This window comes from Mirounga leonina, unplaced genomic scaffold, assembly GCF_011800145.1.
Source record: "Mirounga leonina isolate KUSES-001 unplaced genomic scaffold, KU_Mleo_1.0 Mir_127, whole genome shotgun sequence".
Lineage (NCBI taxonomy): Eukaryota > Metazoa > Chordata > Mammalia > Carnivora > Phocidae > Mirounga > Mirounga leonina.
In genome coordinates, this window is record NW_023270316.1 from 24,539,397 (window position 1) to 24,554,400 (window position 15,004).

The window sequence follows — 15,004 nt, forward strand, 5'->3', positions numbered from 1 at the left end:
AAGAGTCTGTAACCCTGATTCAACCTATTGAACAAAGTTGCCTTGCAACCAGGAACACCAACTTGGTCTGTTTCAGGAGTGGAAAATAAATGTCTGTTGTCTTACACCTCTTAAATTTTGAAGTTCTTTTCTTTCAGCCACGCATTCCAACACAATTCAAAAGATTGGTCATCTCCTTAGTGTTTCTGAAAAGGACTCAATATTTGAAATTAATAAAATTAGCCTCTTATAAAATTAAATTTTTTTTTAAAGATTTTATTTATTTATTTGACAGAGAGAGAGAGATACAGCGGGAGAGGGAACACAAGCAGGGGGAGCAGGAGAGGGAGAAGCAGGCTTCCCACGGAGCAGGGAGCCCGATGCGGGGCTCCATCCCAGGACCCTGGGATCATGACCTGAGCCGAAGGCAGACGCTTAACGACTGAGCCACCCAGGCGCCCCTAAAATTTTTATAAATATTGTGGACTTTCTACCAATTCAGAGAGGCACTTCACAAAAACAGGCTGATTTAATATCATTAATATATGCACCTCATCTATGTGTAGCAAATGAGCCTATAGAGATTTACAAACTCTCTAATAACATTTGAAGCATGGGGATTCACTTTTACTTCCACATCAATCACTCTACATATTCTCTTTAGAAAGTGTCTAAATATTATCAGGTGCATTAAAAAGTAGAGGGTGGGGAATACGCTTGAATGAGAAATAAATAACAAAAAACAGTTTTCTCAGCATGAATACAACAGTAGAAAAATGAAAGCAGGTTATTTGTGAGTATTGTTACTTAGAGGTAACGTAGATAAAGTTTTTGACAATAATACAGATCAATCATTCTTTTATATTTGTTAAAACATTTTCTGAGACTTTGAGTTTTAGTCTGATCTTGATTTTTTTCCCCCTTTTGTTTCCACTTCCCGCAGCTGTAGCTTCCCTGTGACATAGTTAAGCCACATCCTGCCCACCTTCTTTAAAATGTCTCTTCTGTGACTTACTGGAAATAGGCTCCCAATCGTTCTTTAATTGCCATGCATGGGAAATGTTTTTCAACAGCACAGCTGGCTCCAGGATATATCTCTGGTATTGGAGTAACTAGTTTCTAATTGCTTTCCTACCTTTCCAATTAAATTGCAAAGAACCCAGCTGGGGGCAAACTCTTCAAATGGATAACTAGCCCTACTATGTCAGCTTCTAGTTGCTCTGATGTGATAATCAGGGAAAAGAAAGTCTCTTTTTGATAACTGAACATCGGTAGTATTGTGAACAAAAGGACTTCAATAGGAAGGAAGTGGGAGTTTATCTAGTCTAGTATTTTAACCTCAAGGGAAAAATCAGAACCCCTGAGATTCAGCCTGTTATTCAATAGATGCCTAAATTCCTCTGCACTCTCTGTACTAATTATTCTTTTTAAAAATTTTTTTTATTATTATGTTATGTTAATCACCATACATTACATCATTAGTTTTTGATGTAGTGTTCCATGATTCATTGGTTGCGTATAACACCCAGTGCTCCATTCAGTATGTGCCCTCTTTAATACCCATCACAAGGCTAACCCATCCCTCCACCCTTCTCCCCTCTAGAACCCTCAGTTTGTTTCTCAGAGTCCATAATCTCTCATGGTTCATCTCCCCCTTTGATTTCCCCTCTTTCATTTTTCCCTTCCTACTATCTTTTTTTTTTTTTTTCACATATAATGTATTATTAGTTTCCGAGGTACAGGTCTGTGATTCAAAAGTCTTACATAATTCACAGCACTCACCATAGCACATACCCTCCCCAATGTCCATCACCCAGCCACCCCATCCCTCCCACCCCCCACCACTCCAGCAACCCTCAGTTTGTTTCCTGAGATTAAGAATTCCTCATTATCAGTGAGGTCATATGTAATACATGTCTTTCCCTGATTGACTTATTTCGCTCAGCATAATACCCTCCAGTTCCATCCACGTCGTTGCAAATGGCCAGATTTCATTCCTTTTGATGGCTGCATAATATTCCATTGTATATATACCACATCTTCTTAAAATAAAATAATTTTAAAAACTCAAAAAAAAAGAAAAAAATATATAAGAACAAATTCAGTAAATTCTCCTGCAAAAATTATAGTCTGAGTCACAGGTTCTTAAGGAATTCATTTCACAATAATGCACACAAACACAAATGTATGTGTTATAACACCTAAATTAGATTTTAACATATTATTCCCTTTTAATTTTTTTTACCTCTTAAATATGCATGGCAATAAACTCATCTAATTATGCTTAGATAAAAGCATATTGGCACATTGATTTTATTTTTTTTACTTAAATGTAGCAATAAACACAAACAATGTTGAGCTCAGAAGTGAATTTTAAAAATAGAATAGAAACAAATTAAGAACATCAAATAAATTAGTATTTTGAAGAAACATAATTATGCTTACATAATTATTTTAAAAATATTACCACTTCAAGCCTGTACTCTCAGAAAACTATTTTCAATTGCCTTCTTAAGCACAGATTTTTTTTTTTTAAGATTTTATTTATTTATCAGAAAGAGAACACAAGCGGGGGCGGGGGGGCGGTAGGCATACAGAGAAGCAGGCTCCCTGCTGAGCAAGGAGACCGATAATGCGGGACTCGATCCCAGGACCCTGGGATCATGACCTGAGCCAAAGGTAGACGCTTAACCAGCTGAGCCACCCAGGCATCCCTTAAACATGGATTTTAAACCTATAGTTTTTTTTTTTTCCAACATAAGCTATTGCTTGAAGACATTTTTCATCTCTCTTCATATTATATCATAAATTGCTGCGACACACAGTTATAAAACTATATACCAAAAGAAATCAGAAGAGTTTTATAAGTAGGAAATGTTTGATTTAACTTATTCTTAAGTTGAATTTGACAAATTTATCATTATAATCATCATTAAAATATAAATGATAACACGTAATCCTCTTTTAGATTGTTATGAAATAACGCAGCATCTCTTACTGATGTATATAGTATCTTAGGAGAACTATATTTCGCATGCAGATTATTTTGAATTGAGGACTATCAAGGTCCAATAGACTCAAGAGTTTTTTGTTTTTTTTTCAAACTCTCCCTTAATTGTCTAAAAGAATTTAAATTGGGACGTCATACCGGGCAACTGAGATTTATATGCTATCCCGAGCTAAGGAAAGGGGGCTAGGAGTTCTAGGACATCAAAGGAGAGAAAGAAAATGCACAGGAAGATAGGAAGAGCAGATGTTTGATAAACAAATGTTTGCCCTGCCTAGAGAGAAGTCTTTTCTCTTTAAAAAAGATATCTTTGGAGAACGTGCCCTCTTTAATACCCATCACCAGGCTAACCCATCCTCCCACCCCCTTCCCTTCTAGAACCCTCAGTGTGTTTTTCAGAGTCCATCATCTCTCATGGTTCGTCTCCCCTGTAATGTATGGTGATTAACATAACAAAAAATTTAAAAAAAAGATATCTTTGGTAAAGGTTATTTCCTGGTATATGCTCCCTAGGCTTGCCGAAGTGGCCCATTCTGAGGCAGCCTGCCCTGGACCATCATAATTAGCTGAGACGGGCTGGGTATCTCTGGTTCCTGCTATGGTGTCATTCTGCAGTACTTTGATGCACTTAACACCTGCTTAAACCTGTTTCTCTTTCCTCCATCCTTCTGAAGCACTGTTATTAACACTTTCCTTTCAAGAACAAAATGTGAGTGCTCACCTTAAAAATGTGCTTTAGTATAGGAGTTTCTAAGGACATTATTGCTTGCTGGCTGCCAGACAATTGTGGCATGATTTGTGCTAAAGACTTTGAAGTGTAAGCTGCTGGTTGGGGAGGTCAGTAGGAAGAATGGGAAATTTATGTTTAAATGTATGTAAAGTTTATGTAGACAATAGAGGCAGAACAGAACTGCCTTAGAGAGCTTGCAAAGTAATACAAATCCTTTTACCATAGTATTTTGTCATTTTTTAAGTGATTTGAACCTATTTACATTTTGTTGAAAATGTTTTTATAATTTCACAATGAGTCCTTTTACCAATAATAGGCTTAAAAAATAACGTAAAAGGAATGTTAAGTAAAAAAAAAAGGCAATAAAAATTTCATCAAATAGGTTGCCTTATTTACTTATTTGGATTTGTTCTCTTTACTTGCCCTGCACTGTGGAAGTTGTGTTTCAGTCACCTAGAATTGAATAGATTGATTTTTTTCAGTATTAGGTGATATTAATTTACGCACAATGCAAAGGAATGTTAAGAATGACCCAAAGTCACGTAAATTCTTAGAGGGAAAAACAGAATTACACACTCAGATATATCTTATTTTCGAACCTAATACTTTTAACTTTTACTATGCTACTCTAGACAAGGTAATGGGAAAGATCTGCAGAGAGATTAAGAATTAGAGAAAAACAGGCTGAGTAAAAATTGAAGTACCACTCAACTAGGTCTGTGTCTTGAAGTAAGTTACTCCAAGACTCTTTGCCACTGCTGTGGACAGTCACTTTAGTGTGCTATGCTAAGGAAACCACAGCCCCTTAGAAGCCAGGATATTGTATGACCTTGTGATTTTGCCTGTGCTCTGTCCAATTACTAGTATACTGGGTCCTCATAACTTCACCTTGAAATCTCATATACAAGTCTTTTAAGACCCTGTTCAAAGCCTCCTCATCAATAACACTTTCCCTGGCAGAGTTCACTGCACCCAATCCTTAGCACACCAACTTAAAGTACTCTTTAACAGAGGATAATCTGCAGGCAATGGAAAATGTTAGTGGAGAATGATTAAACCCACAACAAGGAACAATGAATCTCAAATCATAGGGTCAGAAATTAGAGGGTTTCTGGAATGAAATTTTATAAAAGAATGAAAAATGCTGATGAAAACATTGCCTAATGGTTAGTACCACAGTCAGTCTCTGGAGATAAACAGGCTGGGTTAGAATCCCAGCTCTGCTACTCTGTGTCTCTGGGTAGACTATACAACTTCAATGTATTTCAATGGTCTCACTGGAAAACATACACAGGTAGATTACCAAAATGAAAAAGAAGAAGAAGAAGGAGAAGGAGAGGGAGAAGAAGAAGGAGGAGGAGGAGGGGAAAGAGGAGGGGAAGGAGAAGAAGGAGAAGATGAAGAAGGAGGAGAAGTAGAAGGAGGAGAAGGAGAAGAAGGAGAAGGAGAAGGAGAAGAAGGCGAAGATGGAGAAGGAGGAGAAGGAGAAGAAGGAGAAGGAGAAGAAGGAGAAAAGAAAGAAAGATACAGATAAGACCAGAACGGAGTCCAAATATTTTCCCCAGCAACTTAGGAAAAAATGTACATTAATATTAGAAACTTAGATTTTATAGATATTTTGTTCTAGCTATTAGTTTTAAAATAATGGTGTACCTTTAGCTCTCTCCATGATTTACTTTAAAATAATCTAATGGATTATGCAGGGAGACATGATGGGGGGCATAAATGTAACACATTTTCCTTTGATATGATAATTATAGAAGCTGGGTAGCAACAACACTGTTCTCTTTACTTTTATTTGTAAGATAATTTAGGGGTTATGAACATTTTCAGATTTGGTCTGAGACCAGGTGACACTTTTTAATATCGTTCCTGGCAGCAACATCTCAACACTGTTACTGTGAACATTTGTGTTAATAAATGAGCTAAAACAGCATTTATATACTGCCCTTAGCCCAGAATTTCACAAACTTTAGTGTACATCAGAATCACTCACAAGGCTTGCTAAAATACAGATTGTTGGCTTCCTCCCCTCAAGAGTTTGTGATTCAGGAGTTCCAGAGAGGGGGCCCCTGAACATGAATTTCTTTTTTTTTTAAGATTTTATGTATGTATGTATGTATGTATGTATGTATGTATTTATTTATTTGAGAGAGAAAGAGAGCAGGAGAGCAAGCTGGGGGGAGACAAGCAGATTCTAGAGCCTGACAGGGGTCTCGATCTCAGGACCCTGAGATCACGACCTGAGCTAAAATCAAGAGTCAGATGCTTAACTGACTGAGCCACCCACGTGCCCCTGAATGTGGATTTCTAACAAAGTGCTAGTGGATGCTGCTGATCAACGGGTTCACACTTTGAGAACCTTTAACCTGGCTTGTATATTCACCACAGTTTCTCCCACATTATTAATCAATGAACATCATGAAGTTGGAGCTATAATATTTTCTTGGGATTAGCAGGGCATTGAACAGTACCTGGCAAATTATGTAAGATTAACAATTGAACATAAATGTACATAATATCTCTGGATTTCTCTTTGCTCATATTCAAATGAGGGTATCAGTTTTAATTACCTCTGAGAGTCTCCATTAGATTGTAATGAGAATGTGAGAACAATGGATACCATTTTAAAATTTACTGAATATGATTTTAATTGGGATAGTAACATCTAATCATTCATTCAAAAATAATGAATGGGGAAATGCATTTTTTGGTGGCAGGCACTACCCTGGGGAAAGGGGCACAGACTTGTAGAAGTCTTCAAGGCCCCCGCTTTCGTTGACTAGGAAGATTAATATTGTAAAAGCATGCAAAAAGAATTAGAATAGAGTGAGGCAGAGAAATCATTTTATGGCCCCTGCAAAAACACAGATGTAAGATCATACATATCATACTGCAGGTTATAAGTGCAAAAATGGGAAAAAAAAAGAGTGGATGTAAACTATATTATAAAAAAAAGATAGCAGGAACTCTGTCTCTTCAATTCAAGGAATAGAAAGCTAGATCATGCTTCTTGTTTCTACCATAAAAGTATATTTCTTGAAATGGATAAAATTACATTAACACAATATAAATTAGATATAAACATATAATTGTAAATTAAATATAAATATAATCTTTAAGTTAAGTAAGAACATAATTTTCCATTTTCGAAAATTGAAAAAAAAACACTTAAAATCACAGGGGTTATGACTCAGAATATTGTGATTATCATATAGGTAAAGTTTATACTTCTCACTATTCATGCATCAAAGAATAAACTGAGTCTTAAAGATGTCGTTTTTGTTCATGCTATGTTTTTATGATTCAGCATTTTGTTGTGTTTTTTTGTTTTGTTTTGTTTCCTCAAGGGCTAACCATTGCTTTTCCCAGCAGGGAGAAGAAAGCCCACCCAGCAGGTCCCCTCCAACTTTCACTGATGAGATCTTGGGGCTGTTTACATTAGCCATGCAAATTTGAAAACCCAAACTGTCTCCTGGTGTTTAATCTCACGACCCAATGTGTTTCTGAGGCTGACATGCTTAGCAGCTGTGCAGCAATGCTTTGCCTAGTCCTGCAGACAAAAGAAATAAAAATTAAAAGAAGAGGCAAAATACCCCAATACCTTAGACAGATCACTGCATTGAAGGAGGTAATTAATGACCCTGGACAGTCACAGCCAACCTATTTTCAGTTATAATTAAGAAGAAAATATATGTGTCAGGTATTTTTCTGGAACTGGACCATATGTATAACAGTCACTCACAAGCACACTTAGAAAAGTTGGTAATGACAAAATGTATGTGAGTAAGCAATTTCCCACACCACATCAACAATAGCTCTTTCTTACAGTTTATTTAAAAACATCTGTTTCTGGCAGATTTAAGAAAATATGAGTTTGGGTTAAAAAAAATCCTGCTGCTGTTAAAAGAAAAAAAAGAAGTATGTGTTTGTGTATTTGGGCTCAAAATGTCCCTCAGTGGAGCCATTTCTGAAGAAAAGTGCCTTTAACACAGGTCTCTGAGACTGGGGTATAAATAAAAACCTCAGAAAATAAGTATCTCTGAGCTTTAAATCTGGAAGTGAGTTGGATCTGACACTGCTATCGTAAGGAAATAAAGGACTTCTAACTTTGGATTCTAATACTCCATTCTGCATTTAACACAGTATTTTTTTTGTATATAGAAAGATTTACTAGCTTAACTATGCAAACACGTTAACATTGTCTATTAGACCCTTTATAATTTGGTATTGATCTACTTCTCCCTTTCTCAACCAACTTTTTTTAACAGCAACATTTCTCAGTGTTTCCTAAAAATACATATACCCCTTTGTGTTCCTATGCTATTATTCAACATGATAACTGCCTTCCCTATTGTTTACCTTTTAGTATCCTACTTATGATTCAAGATCCTTCTCCAATTTCATCAGCTCTCCAAGCCTTCTTTCACCCTAACAGGCAATATTTATGTTTACCTCTTTGCTGTGTTAGCAATAACACTGATATTAAACTTATCTATTATGATTATTTATATAATAATATATTCTACTCTGAACTAAAAACCCAAAAAAGTGCCTGGGTAAAAGTCACCCTGTATCAGGAAATCAATAGATGAGTAATCCAAAGGTTTCAGATAGACTACTTAATAAAAGAGTCCCATTAAGAATTAGTTAACAGGGGCGCCTAGGTGGCTCAGTGGTTAAATGTCTGCCTTTGGCTCAGGTCATGATCCCAGGGTCCTGGGTTGGAGCCCCACATCAGGCTCTTTGCTCAGCAGGAACCTGCTTCTCCCATTCCCTCTGCCGCTCCGCCTCCTTGTGTTCCCTCTCTGGCTGTCTCTCTCTCTTTCTCTCTGTCAAATAAATAAAATCTTAAAAAAAAAAAAAGAATTAGTTAACATTTGTCTATTTCAAGTTTATAGTGCTGCACTTGAAATTCCTTTAAATAATTTTAAATGAATTTTTTGGATATATGAATCATGCAAATCCTATGTGAGTCTTATAATGGAAGTAAGTTGCTTTTAAAGTGTGGATGACACTTCTCCACCTCTGGTCCCCTCTTTTCTATTTTAGGAAATGGTCATGTTTTCATGCTTTCAGGAATGGTGCTTAGTTAGCATAGGGTTGCTTTTGAGAGATAAAGTATGCCTTCAATGGCCTAATTAATTATGTACTTTGCAGCAAGGTTCTGCTTACAATTGTCTCCTACATCATGGCACTTCAGTACTAACTGAAAATTTAATCAAGCAGGAGCAATGTAGATTAAGCATGGTAATGTTTTAGATAAGAGTAAACAGAACCTAAAAAGAAGATAAACACACCTTTCTAATTGAAAAATAAGGTGTCTCTATATAGGTAGAAGAAAATGAAAAAAGTACTCCCGTGAGTTAATGTAGCATACCTGCACTTTAAAAAGAGAAAAAAATAAAAGAGATAGGTTTAAGAAAGCCTTTTCACATGAGAGTCTCCTCTTAACACTTTAAGCATTATCTGTCATGAAATGCTGTGAGGACAAGCTCCTAGAACAACCTCAAATCAACCTCACATGTATCGTTGCTTCCTGGAGATAGATTATATGTGAAGCCCTAGGAGAAAGATTGCAAAAGGAGTCATGACTTGCTTTTCCCTCTTGATGAATTATTTAAGTTTTTTGAATATGTCCTTTCATTCACAACTGATAAATACTCAGGTAAGCCTAGTTTCACATTAGAATAAGATTTTTTTTTTCTTAGCCACAAAAGGAAGATAATAAAACTTAGCACAGTTGTAGGTATTAAACTTAGGATTTAACCTGATGAGTCCCTAAAGTGAAAGGATACACATCTCAGTGTACCTCTGATCCATGCCCTCAGAAGAGAATGACCCCATAAAGTCAATCATATTTAAGATATTCCAGCAAAGACCATGAACAAAATGTATTTCACTTATTATTCAAATGATATTTATTTATGTGTTATAATTTATCTGTTTAATTTCTATCTACATTCTTTCTGTAGCTCATCAATGTAGTCTTCCCAAAATATAAATTACATTATCTAGTTAGCATTTGCATAAAAATCTTAGAAATAAAAGTCCATTGCTTTTTATGGAATTAGCTCCTTATAATTGAAACACTATCTCTGAAAACTAGAAAATGTATGGTTAATCTATCTCTAAAGGTTCCCATGATATTCTACATATAGTGCCTCTAGAGAATAGCTTCAGAGATCATCCCTAAACTGCCCTGAAAAACTAACTTCTAACTCTGGAAACAATTTATTTGATGGAACTCATGTAGATTTCCATTAAGCAGCTGAAGACATTTATGAGCCAATATTTTCTCTCCCAATATCTGTCCCATATCAGGGGTGACAGTGGTTCATAATACTCATTTATTTGGATAAGTGGAGACAAAATTAAAATCTGAGGCAAAAGACAGGAGTTCAGTCTAGAATCCTCCACTTACTAGCTTTGGGAATTGGGGCAATTTTCTCTTTTTCTTTTTTTTAAGATTTTATTTGTTTATTTGACAGAGAGAGGCAATTTTCTAAACTCTCTGTGCCTCAGTTGATACTAGGATTAACTATTTTTTAAAAAATTATATCTTATAAAAAGTACTTGCTAATCATCCTAAAATAACGTGGTTTTGTAATTTGGGGCTTTCTGCCCTTTTCTTAAATGCCACTAGAAAAATAGTTTTAACTTTAGTCTGGAGGTCTGGATATTCCAGTTTTATAAACTCAAATCAGCCATTCAGTACAAACTGGGGAGCTAGGGATTTTCCTGCTTATACTTTTCTATGGGCTTGCAAACCATGTTTTTGAGACATTATTCTCAAAATATATTCTATTTATAAAATGGATATCCTATCTTCCTAGGTCTTCTGTTTACTTTATTGAGGTATTTCTAGATCCCCTGAATGAGCATTACTTCATGAATTTTGAAAGTGCTCTCTAATGCCAGGACATACACTTGGTCAGAAAAAAGTCTTAGTGTCCAGCAACTTCCGGTTTCCCACATGATTGGTTTCCCACCCACATGTGTCTGGACATTGTTTTACCACAATGGTGACAGAGACGCCAAATTAACTGACCCATGTCTCTCACAGTCTAATCTTGCTTTTTGTCTCTGTTTCTCAAAATTATGAGATGACAATAGAATTTCCACCATTTTTGTTTATGAAACCCCAGTAGTCCTGTCCTCTTCTCCCCTTTCCTCTCTCACAGATGTAGGGCTTTTAACCTGAAAAGCAATCACATGGTTTGGCCTTTTATTTCTCTGGCAGTTTCCTCCAGTTGCCAAAAATAATCATGGTAAAAACCAAACTATTATTCACATAAAGAGAGGACTCTTTGAATAAGATATATAGAACATCCTCTGTTTCCCTTGCCACCTTGTAACTAATAATTTAATAATAGTGCATCCTCAAGTCAAAATTTTAATCTACAAGCACAGAACTTGAAATTTCAATTTCCAAGGGCTTCCCTTGCATAATTTTCTCATAATACATGAGACACTAAAATCCTGCGGGCTCCTACCATCCCAGACATGGCCCCACTGCACTCAGTTTTGTATCAGAGTCCCCACCCCACTTTCATGAAGCTCTCTCTGCCTGATAACTGCACCTTCCTTTCAGGAAAGGTCAGCTCTTTCAACAGGTAGATTTCATTCTCTGTCTGTGTACTCCTTATTAGTGCTTTGGCTTTATTGTTATAAATATTGATGCCAACAAGTGAAATAAGTCAGGTAGGGAAAGACAAACACTGCATGATTTCATTTATATGTAGAATCTAAAAAAGTTGAACTCATAGAAACAGTGAGTAGATTGGTGGCTGTCAGGGGGCTAGAAGTTTGGGTAAATGAAGATGTTGGCCAAAGCATACAAACATTAAATTATAAGATGAATAATTTCTGGGGATCAAATATACAGCATAGTGACTACAGTTAACAGTACTGTATTGCATACTTCAAACTTGCTAGGAGAGTGGATCTTAAGTGTTCTCATTACACACACACACACACACACAATGGTAATGATGTGAGGCAATGGTTGCCATATTCATTTTACAGTATATAGGCATACCAAATCATCACATTGTACCACTTAAGTTTATATAATATCGATCTGTCAATTATATCTCAATAAAGCTATGAGAACAATAAAAATGAAGATACATGTCCAAAAATATTGATGCCCATCACTGCTTTAATGTGTAGACTCAAAACAGTCCCCAACCCATGGAGGAGAACTGAAAATGTTTCTCTGTTTTAAACAGATTTGCACCAATGAGAACTTTGGCCTTAGTTACACACATTTTTCAAAAATACAGGTTTCCATGTAAAAGAAGATTAATTCTAGAACACTGATGCAACCTTATTAGAAATAGCCCTAGGGGCGCCTGGGTGGCTCAGTCGTTAAGCGTCTGCCTTCGGCTCAGGTCATGATCCCAGTGTCCTGGGATCGAGCCCCACGTCGGGCTCCCTGCTCGGCGGGAAGCCTGCTTCTCCCTCTCCCACTCCCCCTGCTGTGTTCCTGCTCTCACTATGTCTCTGTCTGTCAAATAAATAAATAAAATCTTAAAAAAAAAAAAGTTTAGAAATAGCCCTAAACTGGAAACAGACCAAGTGTTCATCAACATAAGAATAGACAAACTAATTGTGATGTATCACATAAAATGGAATGCTACTCAGCAATAAAAAAGAGCGTTCTCCAAAACATGGAACAAAGGTAGATGACTCTCAAAAACATAATGTTGAGCAAAAGAAGCCAGTCATAGGAGTATGCTTGAATGTTTCTGTTTATAGAAAGTTCTAGAACAGGCAAAGCTACTATTCTTAGAAATCAGACTAGTGGTTGCCTGGGGCAGGAAGTTTTGATTGGCTAAAAGGGGGCAGAGAGAACTATGTGGGGATGTAGCTATATTCAATATCTAAATCTAGGCTTTAGTTACAGGAATGTATACATGTGTTAAAATTGATAAAGCTGTACTCTTGTATTTGCGCATTTTACTAGATGTAAATTATACTCCCAAAAAAATACCAATTACTTTATTACCACAGATAATAAGACAGAATTCAAAACCGGATATAGATTATTGCTATTGGTAGGGCTCTGGCCTTACTCTTTAGGAAAAATTGATCTCATTTTTTGCCCTGCAAGGTACTATATATTTTACTATTCCTCCTAAAATATAAAGAAATATGGTATTAAGACCTTGGGACAATTCTAACAAATGCAACTGTGGTTTGCCAGGGTACCTCCTTTTAGTTTTTCCTGTCAAACATATTTTTGCACTAACTTCAGAGTACATAAAAAAAAATTATAAGTTAGTGTTTGACAACTACTTCCAATAACTAGCAGAAATATTTCAAAATGTGTGGTGTGTTGGTAGCACTCTCCCTACCCCTCCTTCATTCATTTATTCATTCATCCATTCGTTTATATGCCTCAGGTTTATGGAACAAGTGTTTGGATATTTGCTCTTGGAGGACAGTTTTTTACCACCTACAGATATTAATAATTATTCTTAAAGGGAAACGTAGCAATATATTAGGGAGGGAAAATATTGTTAGTTCCATTTCTTGAGAATGGTTTATTATGTACCCTTTTTTCATGGCAATAGACAAAATCTTCAAAAATATTGAGCTGGAATGTCCACAATAGCCAAAATATAGAAAGAGACCAGACATCCATTGACAGATGAATGGATAAAGAAGATGTGGGGATATATATATATATACACACACACACATATGTATGTCATATATATACACATATGTCTGTATGTATATATATATACAGACACAGACACACACACACACACACACACTGGAATATTACTCAGCCATCAAAATAATGATATCTTGCCATTTACAGTGTGGATGGAGCTAGATTGTATTATGCTAAGTGAAATAAGCCAGTCAGAGGAAGATAAATACCATATGATCTCACTCATATGTGGAATTTAAGAAACAAAACAGTTCAACATAGGGGAAGGGAAGGAAAAATAAAATAAGATGAAAATAGAGAGGGAAGCAAACCATAAGAGATGTTGAACTCTAAGAAATAAACAGGATTGCTGGAGGGGAGCTGGGTGGAGGGAAAGGATAATTGGGTGATGGGCATTAAGGAGGGCACTTGATGTAATGAGCAGTGGGTGTTATATGCAACTGATTAATCACGAAATTCTACCCCTGAAACTAATAATACAGCATATGTTAACTAGATTGATAAATAAAGAATTTTTTAAAAAGAAAAAAAATATTGAGCTGGAATCTACATGGACTCACATATTCAAATATTTTGTCAAAATTAATTCAGTAGTTTTTTATGCAGGCGTAGTAATATAAATTCTGTACTTTCCAAAAAAGTCAATCTGACTCATATTTTATATGTAAACACAATAAATTATAAAATGTTACATTCAAGGGCTGGGAATAAACATTTCAAAATTCTTATGTTACTTATTCATTGTTATACTTCCTTTTATGGTTCTTCTATTATATCTCTATTATATCTATATCCATTTTAATCAGTTTTAGCCTAAAAATTAGCAGAATAAATTTTCCTGGTATTTTGATTATCTTAATATGGTTAGTACAATTTGCAGTTGATTGATGGGTTCAAAGGAAACTCAAAACCTGGAACAGAGTTGAGTCCCTTTTATAAAATTTCAAATTATTTGGGTATGTATGTTTGTATAGATGAGACTTTATGTATTGAATCTTAAATATCAAAGAGTATGATTAAAAAAATAAAACTCAAGGGGAATTAATGTAACTTTTGATGATAGAAAGGGCTGATGACCAGTTTGGAAAACAATTGTGAATGCCTTCCACATTTGCAAAAGAAGCTGTTTATATACTTGAGGTTAGTTGTGTTCTTATCTCTTAGTCTGCCTGTGGATAATCTATTAGTGGGAATAATATATAATACTTATTCATACTATTAATATGGCTTATTAAGATTCAACACTGTGTGATGCTTAGATGTAATCAATAAAGATTGTACTTTGTTTTCTTGTTTTGTAATAGACTCATCACATTCAGAAAAAAATTAGCATCCTCTATAATAATAATAATAATAGAGCAGTAAGTGTATGTGTATGTATGTCTGTGTGAACCCTCAGTAAGGGATGTATAAAACATTTCCAAAGAATTATTCAAATTAGAAGCAGTTCAAAGAATGTTTAGCATGAACTTTGAAGGAAAATTAGGTGCAATATTCATGAAAGAGATCAGTTCTCTGCAGTATCAAAAGGTGAAGAGGAGGTGTGGAACGGTTGGATCACTATATCATACACCTGAAACTAGGATAACACTGTATGTTA